This window comes from Hyperolius riggenbachi, chromosome 1 (assembly GCF_040937935.1).
Source record: "Hyperolius riggenbachi isolate aHypRig1 chromosome 1, aHypRig1.pri, whole genome shotgun sequence".
Lineage (NCBI taxonomy): Eukaryota > Metazoa > Chordata > Amphibia > Anura > Hyperoliidae > Hyperolius > Hyperolius riggenbachi.
The window spans coordinates 81,748,596-81,767,009 of record NC_090646.1 but is presented as its reverse complement, the minus strand read 5'-3'; positions in this window follow the sequence as shown (position 1 = coordinate 81,767,009).

Sequence of the window (18,414 nt, the reverse complement as noted above, 5' to 3'; positions counted from 1 at the left end):
AGATGACAGGAGCTGGTTAGGAAGTGAATATGAGGAATAAAAGAGAGAGATTAGTCGAATATTACCCCCAGGCAACGTGCTTTAAGAACTGACGCTATGGGAGTGTTATTAACATTTATTGTTACTTCAGGCAGAGAGGTGGACATAGACAGTAATTAATGTTTCCTATTTACCTTCATCAAACAAAACTTTTGCTTTATCACAGTTTTAAACACCGTGACTAATGCCAATAAAATGTGAAAATAATTATACATTCTTCTCATACATGGTTGGGATTATTTTTACACAAAATAACACATAAATAATGGTTGTGCAATTATATCACCACCCCTTACAATAAGTATTTTTGTCTTACATTAAATTATAAACACTACAGTGTAGAGAATATTAAAGACATTGCATAGAAATATTACCATATCAAAGGCAGCTTATTATCTAATTCTTCAGGATCTTCATTTCTTTCCGAGCGATAGCAGATAGCAACGCTGGCTCCGGCCTCTGCTAATAGAACTGGCACAATCACGGAATATGCATTAAACACGTCCTTGTGAAAAAGTGGCTAATTTAATATTTTCCAGCACTTACACAATAACAAAGAGAAACCCCCCGGGGCAGCCAAAATTATGAACTGCGCTCTGAAGGTCTTTGTCCTGTGTTTGTATCGGGTTTCGTCAAACAAGTATATTTACAGTATCAGTAGACCCTGATTGCCTCCATCCTGATCCCTCATTATATTTTTACTGCCGCGTCCACAGCCGTAATCCTGGCAAGACTTTCCGCAGTGCTGACAAAATATAAAAGAGAACATTAAAAAAATCCATTTTAATGACTACCGTCAAAAAAAAAAAAGATAATGATAAGTGAGTCACAAAGCTGGTTGGTTGGGTCTAAAATGCAGATATTTGAAAGTGGTAGTCCAAGTATGATAAGGAAGCTATTTTGAATATATATATAACATTGCACACTCTTTGTACGCTATCTTTATGAAGAGGTTTTGAACATCCATCAACTAACAGGTGCTGAAAATACGCCTACATACATCCACAGAATGATAGTGTTGATGTGTGCTGTGTATAAAAATTGTCCCATTCTTGGCTGCAGCTGGGGTGGTGTGTAGTGGTCTGAAGTGTACAGTGATTGCCATGTGGAGCAGTGGACATACTTTCTCTGGAATGTCAAATCACACTTCCCCCTTTGGTCATTTGGACAGACAAATCAATGTTAGGAAGATGGAGAATGTGACTTCCTGTATGCCAACTGTAAAGTTTGGTGGTGGAAGAGCAAAGGTCTGAAGCTCCAGTGCTTTGGTTACCAGCACTATGCTTTTGGCTCTGTTGTTCATGTTTGTATCTTCTTTCAGGTGTGAAAAAATGTTTTTGACATTTTTTCTCCTGTCATCTGCCTAACTACCTGCCTAGGAAACCTACCTAACCCTAACTTTCCTTCCTAACCAAAGAGCTTTCCTTGTAATAAATGCTTCATTCCTGATGACTATCCTCTTTCAGAAAAAAAGTCATTCCTAGAATTAGCCTTAGCATATCAATTTAATGTAATCCTTCTTCCTAATATGTAATCTCAACTTTTTAATCGAATAAAGCTAACTATTCCCTATTGTATCTTCTAAGCATAACTCTCCTAGTCAACACTGAACCTCTGCTCACCTTTCTTTGTCGTCATCTCAGCTTCAGTCCTGGCAAGTGACAACTGATCTGTCACCTCCTACTTTAGTGCACCTAGTAGCACACAACCAAAGCAGGTGGCATAACAAGGCCCAAACAAGCAGCACCATAATCACTAGTGATGAGCCTGAATTTTACACAATCATAATTTTGCATCGTAATTCACAATCACGATGCTAAATCACAATGCGAAATTAAAAAAAAAAACTTTATTAATTTTTTTTTTAACCATAATCATGAATCGTAAATGTACATAGTTTTTGCATAACAGTGTGCCGATTTTAGCTATTAATAGCGAACCCCCATACATGCTATCATCATCAAAATACACCAGAATCATCCTTAGTTAAGTCCCTATAATCATTCCCAAGTTATGTCCCTAGAATCATCCCTAGTTATGACCCTAGAGTCATTCCCTAGTTATGACCCTAGAGTCATTCCATAGTTATGACCCTAGAGTCATTCCATAGTTATGACCCTAGAGTCATTCCATAGTTATGACCCTAGAATCATTACCTAGTTATAACCCTAGAATCATCCCTAGTTATAGCCCTAGAATCATTCCCTAGTTATGTCCCCAGAATCATCCCTAGTTATGACCCTAGAGTCATTCCCTAGTTATGACCCTAGAGTCATTCCATAGTTATGACCCTAGAGTCATTCCATAGTTATGACCCTAGAGTCATTCCATAGTTATAACCCTAGAATCATTCCCTAGTTATAGCCCTAGAATCATTCCCTAGTTATGTCCCCAGAATCATCCCTAGTTATGACCGTAGAGTCATTCCCTTGTTATGACCCTAGAGTCATTCCATAGTTATGACCCTAGAGTCATTCCATAGTTATGACCCTAGAGTCATTCCCTAGTTATGACCCTAGAGTCATTCCCTAGTTATGACCCTAGAGTCATTCCATAGTTATGTCCCCAGAATCATTCCCTAGTTATGTGCCTAAAGTCATTCCCTAGTTATGACCCTAGAATCATCCCTAGTTATCACCCTAGAGTCATTCCATAGTTATGACCCTAGAGTCATTCCATAGTTATGACCCTAGAGTCATTCCATAGTTATGACCCTAGAATCATTCCCTAGTTATAACCCTAGAATCATTCCATAGTTATGACCCTAGAGTCATTCCATAGTTATGACCCTAGAGTCATTCCATAGTTATGACCCTAGAATCATTCCCTAGTTATAACCCTAGAATCATTCCCTAGTTATAACTCTAGAATCATTCCCTAGTTATAACCCTAGAATCATTCCCTAGTTATGTGTAGTGTTGGGCGAACAGTGTTCGCCACTGTTCGGGTTCTGCAGAACATCACCCTGTTCGGGTGATGTTCGAGTTCGGCCGAACACCTGACGGTGCTCGGCCAAACCGTTCGGCCACATGGCCGAACTAAGAGCGCATGGCCGAACGTTCCCCGAACGTTCGGCTAGCGCTGTGATTGGCCGAACGGGTCACGTGGTTCGGACCCGAACGCGCTCTGATTGGCCGAACTGTCACGTGGTTCGGGTAAATAAATACCCGAACCACGTCATATCTCCGCCATTTGTCTGTGGGTTCAGCTTTGGGTAGGCAGGCAGAGTAGTTCGCGCTCCAGCCACGCTAGCCAGGGTCCCCCCTGTCATTGTGTCGCTGCTGGGAACAGTAGTACACCGCTCGCTCAGCCACACTATATAGCATTCTGTTTACTGCCACTCTGTGTACCTCGCTCAGCCACATTATATAGCATTCTGTTCACTGTTCTGTGTCTGCTGGGAATAGTGGTACACCGCTCGCTCAGCCACACTATATAGCATTCTGTTTACTGTTCTGTGTCTGCTGGGAATAGTGGTACACCGCTCGCTCAGCCACACTATATAGCATTCTGTTTACTGTTCTGTGTCTGCTGGGAATAGTGGTACACCGCTCGCTCAGCCACACTATATAGCATTCTGTTTACTGTTCTGTGTCTGCTGGGAATAGTGGTACACCGCTCGCTCAGCCACACTATATAGCATTCTGTTCACTGTTCTGTGTCTGCTGGGAATAGTGGTACACCGCTCGCTCAGCCACACTATATAGCATTCTGTTTACTGTTCTGTGTCTGCTGGGAATAGTGGTACACCGCTCGCTCAGCCACACTATATAGCATTCTGTTTACTGTTCTGTGTCTGCTGGGAATAGTAGTACACCGCTCGCTCAGCCACACTATATAGCATTCTGTTTACTGCCACTCTGTGTACCTCGCTCAGCCACATTATATAGCATTCTGTTCACTGTTCTGTGTCTGCTGGGAATAGTGGTACACCGCTCGCTCAGCCACACTATATAGCATTCTGTTTACTGTTCTGTGTCTGCTGGGAATAGTGGTACACCACTCGCTCAGCCACACTATATAGCATTCTGTTTACTGCCACTCTGTGTACCTCGCTCAGCCACATTATATAGCATTCTGTTCACTGTTCTGTGTCTGCTGGGAATAGTGGTACACCGCTCGCTCAGCCACACTATATAGCATTCTGTTTACTGTTCTGTGTCTGCTGGGAATAGTAGTACACCGCTCGCTCAGCCACACTATATAGCATTCTGTTTACTGCCACTCTGTGTACCTCGCTCAGCCACATTATATAGCATTCTGTTCACTGTTCTGTGTCTGCTGGGAATAGTGGTACACCGCTCGCTCAGCCACACTATATAGCATTCTGTTTACTGTTCTGTGTCTGCTGGGAATAGTGGTACACCACTCGCTCAGCCACACTATATAGCATTCTGTTTACTGCCACTCTGTGTACCTCGCTCAGCCACATTATATAGCATTCTGTTCACTGTTCTGTGTCTGCTGGGAATAGTGGTAAACCGCTCGCTCAGCCACACTATATAGCATTCTGTTTACTGTTCTGTGTCTGCTGGGAATAGTGGTACACCGCTCGCTCAGCCACACTATATAGCATTCTGTTTACTGTTCTGTGTCTGCTGGGAATAGTGGTACACCGCTCGCTCAGCCACACTATATAGCATTCTGTTTACTGTTCTGTGTCTGCTGGGAATAGTAGTACACCGCTCACCCGCCACTGTATAGCATTGTGCTCTGTGTCGCTGCTGGGAATAGTGGTACACCGCTCACCCGTCACTGTATAGCATTGTGCTCTGTGTCGCTGCTGGGAATAGTGGTACTGTATAGCATTTCTGTACTGCCACTGTACTGCTGCCAGTCAGCGTGTACTGTAAGGATAAGTGAAATGAGGAAGAAATCCGGTGAAAGAGGGAGGGGCAAGGGAAGAGGTGTTTCCCCTGACGGTTCACGTACAGGCCACAGGGGAGCACCCAAGAAAACCCACTCAATACCGCCCATGTTGTCCAGGACAACAACCCTCACAAATCCAAAAGAACAGGACCAGATAATTACTTGGATGACCTCTCAAGCGTCCAGCAGTGGGTTAAGCAGCACCAGCACATCACGCACGAGGTCCGAGTCCTCAGCCAGTTACAAGGAGCCAGTGGGCACAAAGCTGACACAACCGGCAGCGACACCACGCACACAACTGCCAGATAACCAGTCCGATGAATTACCTCAGGACACAATGGGGTATTCGCAGGAGCTATTCCCAGCCCAACAAACTTCCACCTTTCAAAGGTCAATGGAGGAACAGCCAGAAATGTTGTGCCTGGATTCACAACCGTTAACTGTGGGAAATGCACCGCGCACTGAAATACAAGGCGAGTCCGAGGAGGACTCGGAAACCCAAATCCCAGAGCAATTTGGGCAGGAGGGGTTGCAATTGCAGGAGGTCGGCCGACAAGATCTGGAAGACGACGTTGGAGTGTGCTGCGCAGAGGTTGTTGTGGGGAGCTCTACTCCACGGCGGCGGCCCACAATGACATATGACGAGTTTGAGGAGATGGAAGAGGAGGGTATGGACAATGTGGACAGAGACCCAGATTTTGTTTGTGAACGAGAACATCGCCGTCGTAGCAGCAGCACAGATGAGTCTGTTGAAGAACCCACTGCTGCACGAGTTCGCCTTGTGCCACAAGGTAGGCGGCGCGCAATTTCAGGCACCACAAGCGTGGAAGTTCAAGTGAGAGGCAAAAGAGGAGCAAACAGAAATCGCCAGCAAGGAGGCAGGTGCTCCAAAGTCTGGGCTTTCTTTGAAGACTGCACTGAGGATGTTACAATGGCGATTTGCAAGGTGTGCAAGACCCGCCTGAGCAGGGGGAAAAGTATTAACAACCTCTCCACCACCAGCATGAGCGGTCACATGCTATCCAAACATCCCACTCTGTGGGCAAACGCGTCAGGACAGGGTACCAGCAACAACACTGCCTCCCTTGGGTTCACCAGACTCACCACCAGACCCGCCTCAGCAGCAGCAGTAGCCCAGCCATTGCGTGGTTCACAACATTCACAAACATCAGACGACGCTGACACTGTCACTTTCCGGAGTAGTGCTCTTGAGGTCTCCCAGTGTTCATCAAACACAACAACCAACAGCCCTTCCGTGTGCAGCGCTACGGTTCAGTTGTCTGTGTCGGAGATGTTTGAGCGCAAGAGGAAATTGCCAGCAAATGACCCCCGGGCCGTGGCAGTAACAGCCAGCATAGCCAAGCTTCTGGCCTGCGAAATGCTGCCATATCGAGTGGTGGAGACAAACAGCTTCAAGGGCATGATGTCAGTGGCCATCCCACGTTACGTGGTTCCCAGCCGCTACCACTTTGCGCGCTCTGCAGTGCCTGAGTTGCATGAGCACGTGGTCAGCAAAATAACCCGAAGCTTGAAGAATGCCGTTGCCTGCAAGGTTCACCTCACCACTGACACCTGGACGAGTGCGTTCGGCCAGGGTCGATACATCTCCCTTACCGCGCACTGGGTGAACCTTGTGGAGCCTGGCAGCGATTCCTCACCTGCTACGGCACGGGTGTTGCCCACGCCACAAACAGCTGCACCGCCGTCCCTCCCACTGGATAACAACAGCAGCACCTACCTCTCTGACTCCTTCTCCTCCAACGCATCTCAAAGCTGTACCTCATCCGGAAACGCTAACCCAGCAGCAGTAGGATCGTGGAAGCAGTGCAGCACAGCTGTTGGCATGCGTCAGCAAGCGTTGCTGAAGCTAATCTGCCTTGGGGATAAGCAGCACACAGGGGAGGAAATTTGGAGGGGAATAAAGGAACAGACGGATTTGTGGCTGGCACCGCTGGACCTGAAACCGGGCATGGTTGTGTGTGATAATGGGAGTAATCTCATTCGCGCTTTAAGGTTGGCTAAGCTGACACACATCCCTTGCCTGGCGCACGTGATGAACCTAGTAGTTCAGCGGTTCCTGAGGACATACCCAGGCGTGGCCGATCTTCTGTTGAAGGTGCGTCGAGTGGCCAAACATTGTAGAAATTCCAGTACTGCTTCGGGGGCACTCGCCAAGATGCAGGAGCGCTTCAATCTCCCCCACCATCGCTTGCTGTGTGATGTCCCTACGCGCTGGAATTCTACGCTGCACAAGCTAGCCCGCTTTTGCGAGCAGAAGAGTGCAGTGGTCCAGTACATGACGGCGCAGTACCGAGGCGCATCCGGACAGCTGCCAAGCTTCTGTGGATCCGATTGGGCCAACATGTTGGACCTCTGCCAAGTCCTCCAAAATTTTGAGCAATCCACGTTGCTTGTGAGCAGTGACAACTCTTCAGTCAGCATTACCATACCACTGCTGTGTTTACTGAAGAGGTCGATGTTAAAAATCAAGGAAACAGCTGTCATGATGCAACTGGGGGAATCTGAAGGAGAAAACGATCAGCGTGATGGTACCAACATCAGGCCATCCGCCTCAGGGAACGCTGGCCCCAGCAGCTATGACGAAGAAGAGGAGGAGGAACAGCTGGAGTTGGAGCAGGAATTTCATGCCACCACTGACGAGGGCCAGAGCGGTGCACGTTGGACTTCCACAATTCAACGCGAATGGTCAGCAGAAGCAGACCAGGAGGAAGGTGACGACTATGATGCATCACAACAACTATCACAACGCTCACAAGAGGATGATGAGGATTCTGGTAGGACTCTGGCACACATGGCTCAATTCATGCTAGACTGCATTGAACGTGACCCACGCATTGTGCGCATTCTGGACAACACCAATTACTGGGTTTATACCCTTCTGGATCCACGGTACAAACACAATGTTCCAAAACTGCTTGAAGAAAGAGTCAGACAGGTCAAAATGGAAGAATACCAGCAGGCCCTTGTGGAGACTTTAGAGAGGAGATTGACATCCTCCCCCTCCTCTAGCCAGTTGTACGCAGACAGACTGACTTCCGCAAACCCAGGACGACCAGGAGGGCAGCAAACAACGCAAGCCGCAGCTAGTACCCAAAAGGGAACGGTATCGGCAGTGTCCTTGGAGTGGGAAAATTTTCTGACACCCATGCAGCAGCAGCCCACTGAACAGCAAGCGTGCAGATCCACCTCCAACACCGATCGCCTGGAGAAGATGGTCAAGGACTACATGTCAGATGACGTAGCTGTGTCGAACAATCCATCTGCACCCTTCAACTATTGGGTATCGAAGCTAGACACCTGGCACGAACTGGCAATGTACGCAATAGAGGTGCTGGCTTGCCCGGCAGCCAGCGTTATGTCGGAACGCTGTTTCAGTGCTGCCGGAGGCATCGTCACAGATCGGCGTATCCGCCTCTCTACAGAAAATGCAGACCGTCTGACTCAAATTAAAATGAATCAATCCTGGATTGGAAATGACTACGCAACACTCCAGGACCCCAACCAAGTAACATGACCAATGAACATCTGGGATGGTGTAGCGTTTCCGGTCCCTGTTTATTGAACCTCTCATCTGTATTACATTTATGACTGCATTGCGGCAAAAAGCATTGCTGCTATATCCGCACGCTTTTTGTCCTCATGCAAGGCCTGGGTTGTTGTGTCTCAAAAACCGTGGCCTTCTCCTCCTGCGCCTGCTCCTGTTCCATCACGTCTGCTGCTGCTGGGTTAGCGTTGCCGCGTGGTCCCTGTTTATTGAACCACTTATCTTTATTACATTTATGACTGCATGGCGGTACAAAGCATGCTATCCGCACGCTTCTTGCCCTCATGCAAGGCCTGGGTTGTTGTGTCTCACAAAGCGTGGCCTTCTCCTCCTGCGCCTCCTCCTGTTCCATCACGTCTGCTGCTGCTGGGTTAGCGTTGCCGCGTGGTCCCTGTTTATTGAACCACTTATCTTTATTACATTTATGACTGCATGGCGGTACAAAGCATGCTATCCGCACGCTTCTTGCCCTCATGCAAGGCCTGGGTTGTTGTGTCTCACAAAGCGTGGCCTTCTCCTCCTGCGCCTCCTCCTGTTCCATCACGTCTGCTGCTGCTGGGTTAGCGTTGCCGCGTGGTCCCTGTTTATTGAACCACTTATCTTTATTACATTTATGACTGCATGGCGGTACAAAGCATGCTATCCGCACGCTTCTTGCCCTCATGCAAGGCCTGGGTTGTTGTGTCTCACAAAGCGTGGCCTTCTCCTCCTGCGCCTCCTCCTGTTCCATCACGTCTGCTGCTGCTGGGTTAGCGTTGCCGCGTGGTCCCTGTTTATTGAACCACTTATCTTTATTACATTTATGACTGCATGGCGGTACAAAGCATGCTATCCGCACGCTTCTTGCCCTCATGCAAGGCCGGGGTTGTTGTGTCTCACAAAGCGTGGCCTTCTCCTCCTGCGCCTCCTCCTGTTCCATCACGTGTGCTGCTGCTGGGTTAGCGTTACCGGTCCCTTTTCCTGGAACCTCTTATATGTATTACATTTATGACTGCATGCCGACAAAAAACATGTTACCTGTGCAAAGAAAACAGACATTTCCCGCATTTAAAAGACAGTTTTCCCTTTGAAACTTTAAAATCGATTTTCTCAAAAACTATAAGCTCTTTTTGCTAATTTTTTTTCCTCTTGTACCCACTCCCAAGGTGCACATACCCTGTAAATTTGGGGTATGTAGCATGTAAGGAGGCTTTACAAACCACAAAAGTTCGGGTCCCCCTTGACTTCCATTATGTTCGGAGTTCGGGTCGAACACCCGAACATCGCGGCCATGTTCGGCCTGTTCGGCCCGAACCCGAACATCTAGATGTTCGCCCAACACTAGTTATGTGCCTAGAATCATTCCCTAGTTATGACCCTAGAATCATTCCCTAGTTATAACCCTAGAATCATTCCCTAGTTATGACCCTAGAATCATTCCCTAGTTATAACCCTAGAATCATTCCCTAGTTATAACCCTAGAATCATTCCATAATTATGCCCCCAGCCAGAACCATTCCATAGTTATGTGCCTAGAATAATTCCCTAGTTATGATGACCCTAGAATCCTTCCCTAGTTATGTCCCCAGAATCATCCCTAGTTATGTCCCCACAATCATCTCTAGTTATGTCCCTAGAAGAATTGTCCCTAGTTATTGCCCTAGAATCATTCCCTAGTTATATCCCTAGAATCATCCCTAGTTATGCCTCTAGAATCATCCCTAGTTATGTTCCCACAATCATCCCTACTTATTTCCCTAGAAGAACTGTCCCTAGTCATGGCCCTAGAATCATTCCCAATTATATCCATCTAAAAAATGATTGCATCCAACACTTCTCTGCTGGATCATTTCTGGTTACATGCCTCTGCTGAACCATTAATTCCCAGCTTTACTCTTCTGCTGAGTCTTGGTGACTCATGCTGGTAACTATCTTTTCCAGAATTAATCCTGGTCTGCTCAAGCATTTAGGGTTGCATAACTCTGCCAAATCATTCTTGGTCACTGCTGGACCATGCCTGGATACATTCCTTTGCTGTATACTTTACAATACATTCTTCTGATAAATCGTTTCTGGTTATATTTCTCGTTTTCTGGTCACAGTCCTTTTTTAAATTAATCCTGGTTAAATTCCTTTTGCTGAATCATGCCCAGTTCCATTTTTATGCTGAATCATTGCCATTTACAGCCTTCTGTGGAATTCCTCCCAGTAACATTCTTCTACAGAACCATTACTGGTTACATTCCTCTGCAGAAACATTCCTGGTCACACTTTTCATCTGGATCATTCCTGGTTGTATTCCTTGCATGTAAGTGAAAGCAGGTGTTGTTGACTTGATCTAGAGTTAAACTACTGGAGTTCATAGTCCAAACCTTTCAGAAACTTTCATTTTCCTGCGACCGTTTGAAGTTGGATTTTCACACAGAAGCAAAGAATAATAATGAGTGTATCCTTCAAAGAACTTGGCTGAACATCACAACACGGCACAAATACCTGGAATGTATCGCTTTAGTCAGAAATATTTCAGTCTTTTGTTCTGACATTTCACCTCCAGTTTGTTATTATATTCATAACCCTCTCTAATATGAGCCATACTATGCAAATATTAGATTTTTTTTTTCAAAGACTTAATGGAACAGCTCAAGCTGTGAAAGCTCTCTAAAGGGGCAACCCAAACTTTATTAATATCTAAATTATACCAAGTGAAGATCACGCAATGATTTGACGAGACATGTAGATACATTAAGCTTAAAGAAATCTTTTAGAAAATTTAGAATTTATACAATGGAATTTTTGAATTCCAGAAAATAAGTCAATTATAGTCCTTCTTAAAATGAGTTGGAACTGCCTTTAGAAAACTCTAGCGCCTATTGCCAAGTATAAGAGTACAGTACTTACAAATAGGTTCCATTCCAAGGAAAATTGGTAGTATGTTGAGTCCTGGGTAAACATGGTGAAACGTGGATAAATGATTTATTTACTTTCAGAAAACTCTGTATTTGGACATACAGGCTTCAATTCACTAAGGGCAGTCTGGTAAAAAAAATGATCGATAAAATAATGCATTCTGTATTTTACACTTTTTCCAAATTCACAAAGATTTCCTCACATATGTGGTATAAGTTCGAGAATATAGTGAAAAATGTTGCTTAAAGAGGAGCTGTCAGCTATACTATCTAAAAAAAAAACCAACACATAAATAGGTAGATAAATACTTGCTCTGCGTACATAATGTATGTATTGCACTGTCCATGTTTTGCGTTTAGTGAATTTTATGTAGTAAATAAAGAGAATTCTGTTTCAGGCATTTGCCATCTTAATTCCCTCTACCTGAAGCCAATACTGATGTCATTTCCTCTCTAACTCTTGGAGGAGGGCGGCCAATGCAAACACAGACAGTCTTCAGACACTCCCACCCAGTTCTACAATAGAAAGTGCATTGTCATTGTATGAGAAGCTTTAGAAATATTGGCCAATCAGAGAGGAACAGTGGTGTGGGAGGGGAAAACAGGAGGGAAAGAGGCTTCAGCTAATCAGGCTGCAATAGTTAAGTTTGATGGGATACTAAAGAAGCAAAAAAATACAACCCAGCATGCCCTGCAACTTCCTTTGTGCGGCAGATGTACCAAATAAGAGCCAGGGAAACTGGGGAAAGATGATTTATGGAGAACAAAAATAAGAGTGATTTTTAACTTTTGGATTGCCTGGTTAGCATCCTTATTACTTGTTTACCAGATAAAAATAAAGTTCCGCCGGCCAGTGCATCGGATCAAATTGGATGAGAAGCAAGGCTGTGTGGCTCTAACTATTGGCTGTCTGCTACATCTGTCAGCTTCACTGCATGGACATTGTAAGTTACTGACTGGTCAGAGCTGGAGATATATACCGAACAATTTTACTTGATTTCCCGAATACTTTAATCTTTGTGCAATTTCTTGAGATTTCTTAAGGAATTTACTGCAGAAGTTGGTAATTTACTTCACTAGTAAGCAATTTTACTTTCCATTGCGGTAATAAGTTTAGTGAATTGGCATTTGGCAAGATGATCGGTATGATCAGCTGTTATCTTTATTACCGAATGCTTCATTACCGAATTGAAGCCATAGTATTTACAATGGGTTTTGGTTGTTTTCAATGCATCTTTAAAGTGTTTAAACTATTTATAACAGTTTATATCATACTGTAACATTTAAATACATAATAAAAAAAACCTGTATTGCATATTATATACATGAAGGCAAGTTTGTTTGTATCTTTGAAATGGTGTAACTTGCGTTGTTTGTAAGTAGGGAACTGTCTGTAAAATCTTACCAAATAATTTCCCCCAAATTTTCTTTTATATATTGTATATACTAATAGACCTAAGCCTGTTAATATAACTCCAGGTCTAGCTCACAACCCCCCTCTCCCGTGACCGCCGCCACCGCTATATGTCAGCTTGCATTTGCGCATGCGCACATGTCTGCCCGCGCACACGCCCGCCCGGTCTTGTCCTCCTCCTGTCCCAATGGCTGTCCGTGCTGCACATGCGCAGTAGCGCAAACGCACGGACACAGGGACACGAGACGCAGCGACACTTGAGGATTATTATATAGGATAACGTTTAATAATTACTGCTCCGCCTCCTGCCGTGTGATGTCACGCACCATCTCCCTCCCCCCAGGTGGCGTTTCTGCTCCGTTGTCCCTTCACCCCCCCAGCAAGAGAACACGTCATCAGCTACATAACTGACACGTGTTTGTACTGGCTGGCCCAGGGATGTCGGCTTAGGAGATTGGGTCCCGATCCCTGACTTGTGACATAAGTCAAGAGGCGTGTCCGCACCTTTATGGGGGGCTTGGTTTATATATTTTGATCATTAGGTGCTCAGTATTTTGATCATTCGTGTGAATACATTGAAATGAAAAGTACTCACAAGATAAACAGCCACCTAATCTCTTCCGGGAATAGATAGCAATTAGTCACAGAAATCAAACAACACAAGTGATAAGATGAAGTTCCAAGATGCAGTCCATTTCTTTATCAGGACTGACAGGAAAAATCATTCCTCATAAATAGGATTACATAGACACGAACTATTTTAGCCCATACATAACACACAATCAGACAGGAAGGAGGCAACTAAAACAAGAACAGAAAAAAGCACACTGGGCATTTTTTTTAAATCAAACCTGAACTGAAAATTAAAGTCAAAACAAACATACACGCGACATACTTACCTCCCGTGTAGTCTACTCATCAATCTCTTTCTCCTCTTCTGCATCTTGTTTGTCCACTGTGATCAATGGGATTCTCCGTCCTCCATTTTTAAAATGGCCATTGCCCCATAACAGCTTTCGGGTCAGCACACTGTTAAACTGTAATATTCCCACGTGAGCCATAGGGAAACATGGGCATTACCTTGCTCATCAGTTGTCCTTTCAGTTATTACTGACAGCAACTGATGTATAACTGACAGCTACTGATATATTTCAGTTCTGACAAAATTTTGCCAGAAATGGAAGAATTCGTTGTAAGAAGAAAATAGTGACCTTCTGAGAGGAACTGATGGCGAGGTAAGCATGTAATATTTCTTTGCAGGTACATTGTGTGTTTATTTTAAGCTTGGAGTTCCGCCTTCCAAGCAGGGATGCGCGCGCTGCTGCTAGCCCCATAGAGAGCTGTTCACGCCAATCGGCATGGAGCAGTCCTGGGGCTGCCGCCACATTCACGCCACTTGGCATGGAGCAGTGGGCTAGTAGTTAAGATCAGAACCGCCATGCCGTGGAGTCACCAAATGTTGTTTGCATAATTGCACACCTGTACCCACATCACAAGATCGCTGATCGTAAAAAGTGGCGTAGAAATCGCATAGTGGGTATGGGCCTTAACTCTGATTGGCTCCTGGCCACTACTATAGAACTATGACAGCCCAGCCTATGATGCCGGATTCACAGTTGAAAGCATACAGAGGCGTCTGAGCCATTAGGCAGCTATAAATTTTCGCCTAAGGCGACAGGTAGAGGCAAGGGCGCTTCTGCACTGAGTAGTGAGAGAAGAAATGCCTCTCAGCTGACTCAGGTGTCAGTTTACACAGCAGCAGCAGCGGGGCTGACTGGACTTCAGCTCAATGATTCAAAGAACCACAGTAATGAATGAGTCAGTGAGAGAAGGCACTCATCCTAGTCAGGGATCCGAGGAGCACAGCATCATCAGCTCCTGAGTCCGACTCCTGAGAATTCAGTCCCTCTCTCTCTGCTACTGGTAACTGCGTGGATGTAGAGACTGTGTAGCAGCCAGGCATTGACTTTCCCCCAGGCCGCCTTTCATTCAATGATTTAGGGGTTGGTCCTGTGTCTGCTGTATTCAGGTTTGTTGATGTAAGGCAATGTAAAACACTAGGCTAGCTGATAAAAGTGCAATTAGAGGGCAGGCAAGCTGGTAAATATACACAGCATGATGTAGAACTCGTCTGGAGGGTCAGTGGGAAAAAAATCTGTCTGGTCTCTCCCCATTGTTATAATGACTGCAAGTGCAGATAAGGTCTTAAACAGGTTGAAAAGTTTTGACAGTCCCTAGACTCCAGGAGGGCTGCTTGCTGACTTGTGTAAGAGACTGGCAGGGACAGCAGTCCTATTACCAGCAACTAGTCTCTGTGTAATGTGGGACTGCAATACAGATAAACTGCTCCATCTCAGGCTATTCTCAGTCTCACTCCATTCCTCCTATCTCTGTATGTGTATAGTGTATGTCTACTGTGTGCTGTGTGTGTTGTGTGTGTTGTGTGTGCTGTGTGTGCTGTGTGTGTGTGTGTGTGTGTGTGTGTTGCATTATGATTTTCGGGGGTCTTGGGGGTGGGGTTCACCACAGGAGTGGTGTTCACCATGAGGGGTGCGGGGTATGGGACTGGGGGCAATCACGGGGGGGGGGGGGGGGGCACAGGATTTCTCGCCTGGAGTGACAAAATGGCTAGAGACGCCCCTGAAAGCATTTATATATATAAATATATAAAAAAAACTGATGACAAATGTCCTTTCCGTGTTATGGCCGTTTTCTCACGGCTTACATGAACCGTGATAAGCAATGAAGCGGTTAATGGTCTCTTCGCTTCTTCGGGGTAGTCTCCGTGGCACCAGCATCCCGGCTATCTGCGAAATGATTTCTGACAGAAACACTGGAACAGCTGCTCATAACGACATTGGATAACCCGCAAAACGTTCTGAAGATCCATCTTCCTGCATGTAACAAGCTAAATGACTTGATAAGACAAGAACTGTGACCAATTAGAGGATTTACCTAGTAAGGTATACCAGAAGTTTCTTTTCAGACCGCTGCTGTAGACCACTAAATGAAATTCTATTACTTTCATGCTGGGTGAGGTTTATGTTCTCCGGAACAAGAGCTCCACCTACTGGCCACATACATACATGCAGCCATGATGAGAATTCTATTTGTGTTAAGCAAAACAAAAGTTTGCCTTCTTAAACCATAAGGTATTTGCAATTATTCAGATTGGAGTAAACATACAATGTCCCCCAGGATGCATCACCGCTGAATATGCAAATCATCCTTTGTTGTCCCCGTAAACTAGCCACACCTCCAGAAAAGCTGGAATGCAATGATATGTCAGCTTGTTAATTGTACAGAGCCACAATAATCCAACATGCATACAGACTGTTTCAGATTGGCTAATCCTCATCAGTGCATGGCATGGATTAATAATGTTGAGCCGAAATTTTCGTAATTTCGCGTTTCCTTAATTACAGACGCAAATTTTGCCACTACGACACGAATTTGTAATTTCGTAACTGCCATACAAACCGTAATTTGGAATTTCGTAAGCGAAATTTCGGTTTCATAATTTTGCGTTTCATTGCAAATTCGTGTTTACCGCGAAATTTTGTTATTTCAGGTTTTCTATAGAAACAAAGTTATTTTAGTTAAGAAAATAGATGTAATTTCGTTTCTAATAGTAATTATGCACATTTAGGTAATGACTAAACTCAGGAAAGTCTCTCATAGCACTTTATTTATTAGGTGTGAAAAAATCACCTAGTAGAAAACTTAGGAGAAAAGTTGAATTGCCCTATTTTTCGACCCCCTACCCCCCTACCCCTCTTCCTTTCTCCTTCCTCTATCGCTAGTTCTTTTCCACATCCCCTTCTCCTTTTCTTCCTTCCCCTTCTCCTAGTTCTTTCCTTCTTGTCTGTCACCCTTCCTCTCTCCACCTATCCTATTTTCTCCCTACTTCTTTCCTTCGTCTCTGTCACGTGTCACCCTTCTTCTCTCCACCTATCCTATTTCCTCCCTACTACTTTCCTTCCTCTCTGTCACCCTTCCTCTCTCCACCTATCCTATTTCCTCCCTACTTCTTTCTCTCCTCTCTGTCACCCTTCCTCTCTCCACCTATCCTATTTCCTCCCTACTTCTTTCCTTCCTCTCTGTCACCCTTCCTCTCTCCACCTATCCTATTTCCTCCCTACTTCTTTCTCTCCTCTCTGTCACCCTTCCTCTCTCCACCTATCCTATTTCCTCCCTACTTCTTTCCTTCCTCTCTGTCACCCTTCTTCTCTCCACCTATCCTATTTCCTCCCTACTTCTTTCTCTCCTCTCTGTCGCCCTTCCTCTCTCCACCTATCCTATTTCCTCCCTACTTCTTTCTCTCCTCTCTGTCACCCTTCCTCTCTCCACCTATCCTATTTCCTCCCTTCTTCTCTCCACCTATCCTATTTCCTCCCTACTTCTTTCTCTCCTCTCTGTCACCCTTCCTCTCTCCACCTATCCTATTTCCTCCCTACTTCTTTCCTTCCTCTCTGTCGCCCTTCTTCTCTCCACCTATCCTATTTCCTCCCTACTTCTTTCTCTCCTCTCTGTCACCCTTCCTCTTTCCACCTATCCTATTTCCTCCCTACTTCTTTCCTTCCTCTCTGTCACCCTTCCTCTCTCCACCTATCCTATTTCCTCCCTACTTCTTTCTCTCCTCTCTGTCAGCCTTCCTCTCTCCACCTATCCTATTTCCTCCCTACTTCTTTCCTTCCTCTCTGTCACCCTTCTTCTCTCCACCTATCCTATTTCCTCCCTACTTCTTTCTCTCCTCTCTGTCACCCTTCCTCTCTCCACCTATCCTATTTCCTCCCTACTTCTTTCTCTCCTCTCTGTCACCCTTCCTCTCTCCACCTATCCTATTTCCTCCCTACTTCTTTCCTTCCTCTCTGTCACCCTTCTTCTCTCCACCTATCCTATTTCCTCCCTACTTCTTTCTCTCCTCTCTGTCACCCTTCCTCTCTCCACCTATCCTATTTCCTCCCTACTTCTTTCCTTCCTCTCTGTCACCCTTCCTCTCCACACCTATCCTATTTCCTCCCTACTTCTTTCCTTCCTCTCTGTCACCCTTCTTCTCTCCACCTATCCTATTTCCTCCCTACTTCTTTCCTTTTATCTCTGTCACCCTTCCTCTCTCCACCTATCCTATTTCCTCCCTACTTCTTTCTCTCCTCTCTGTCACCCTTCCTCTCTCCACCTATCCTATTTCCTCCCTACTTCTTTCCTTCCTCTCTGTCACCCTTCTTCTCTCCACCTATCCTATTTCCTCCCTACTTCTTTCTCTCCTCTCTGTCACCCTTCCTCTCTCCACCTATCCTATTTCCTCCCTACTTCTTTCTCTCCTCTCTGTCACCCTTCCTCTCTCCACCTATCCTATTTCCTCCCTTCTTCTCTCCACCTATCCTATTTCCTCCCTACTTCTTTCTCTCCTCTCTGTCACCCTTCCTCTCTCCACCTATCCTATTTCCTCCCTACTTCTTTCCTTCCTCTCTGTCGCCCTTCTTCTCTCCACCTATCCTATTTCCTCCCTACTTCTTTCTCTCCTCTCTGTCACCCTTCCTCTTTCCACCTATCCTATTTCCTCCCTACTTCTTTCCTTTTATCTCTGTCACCCTTCCTCTCTCCACCTATCCTATTTCCTCCCTACTTCTTTCTCTCCT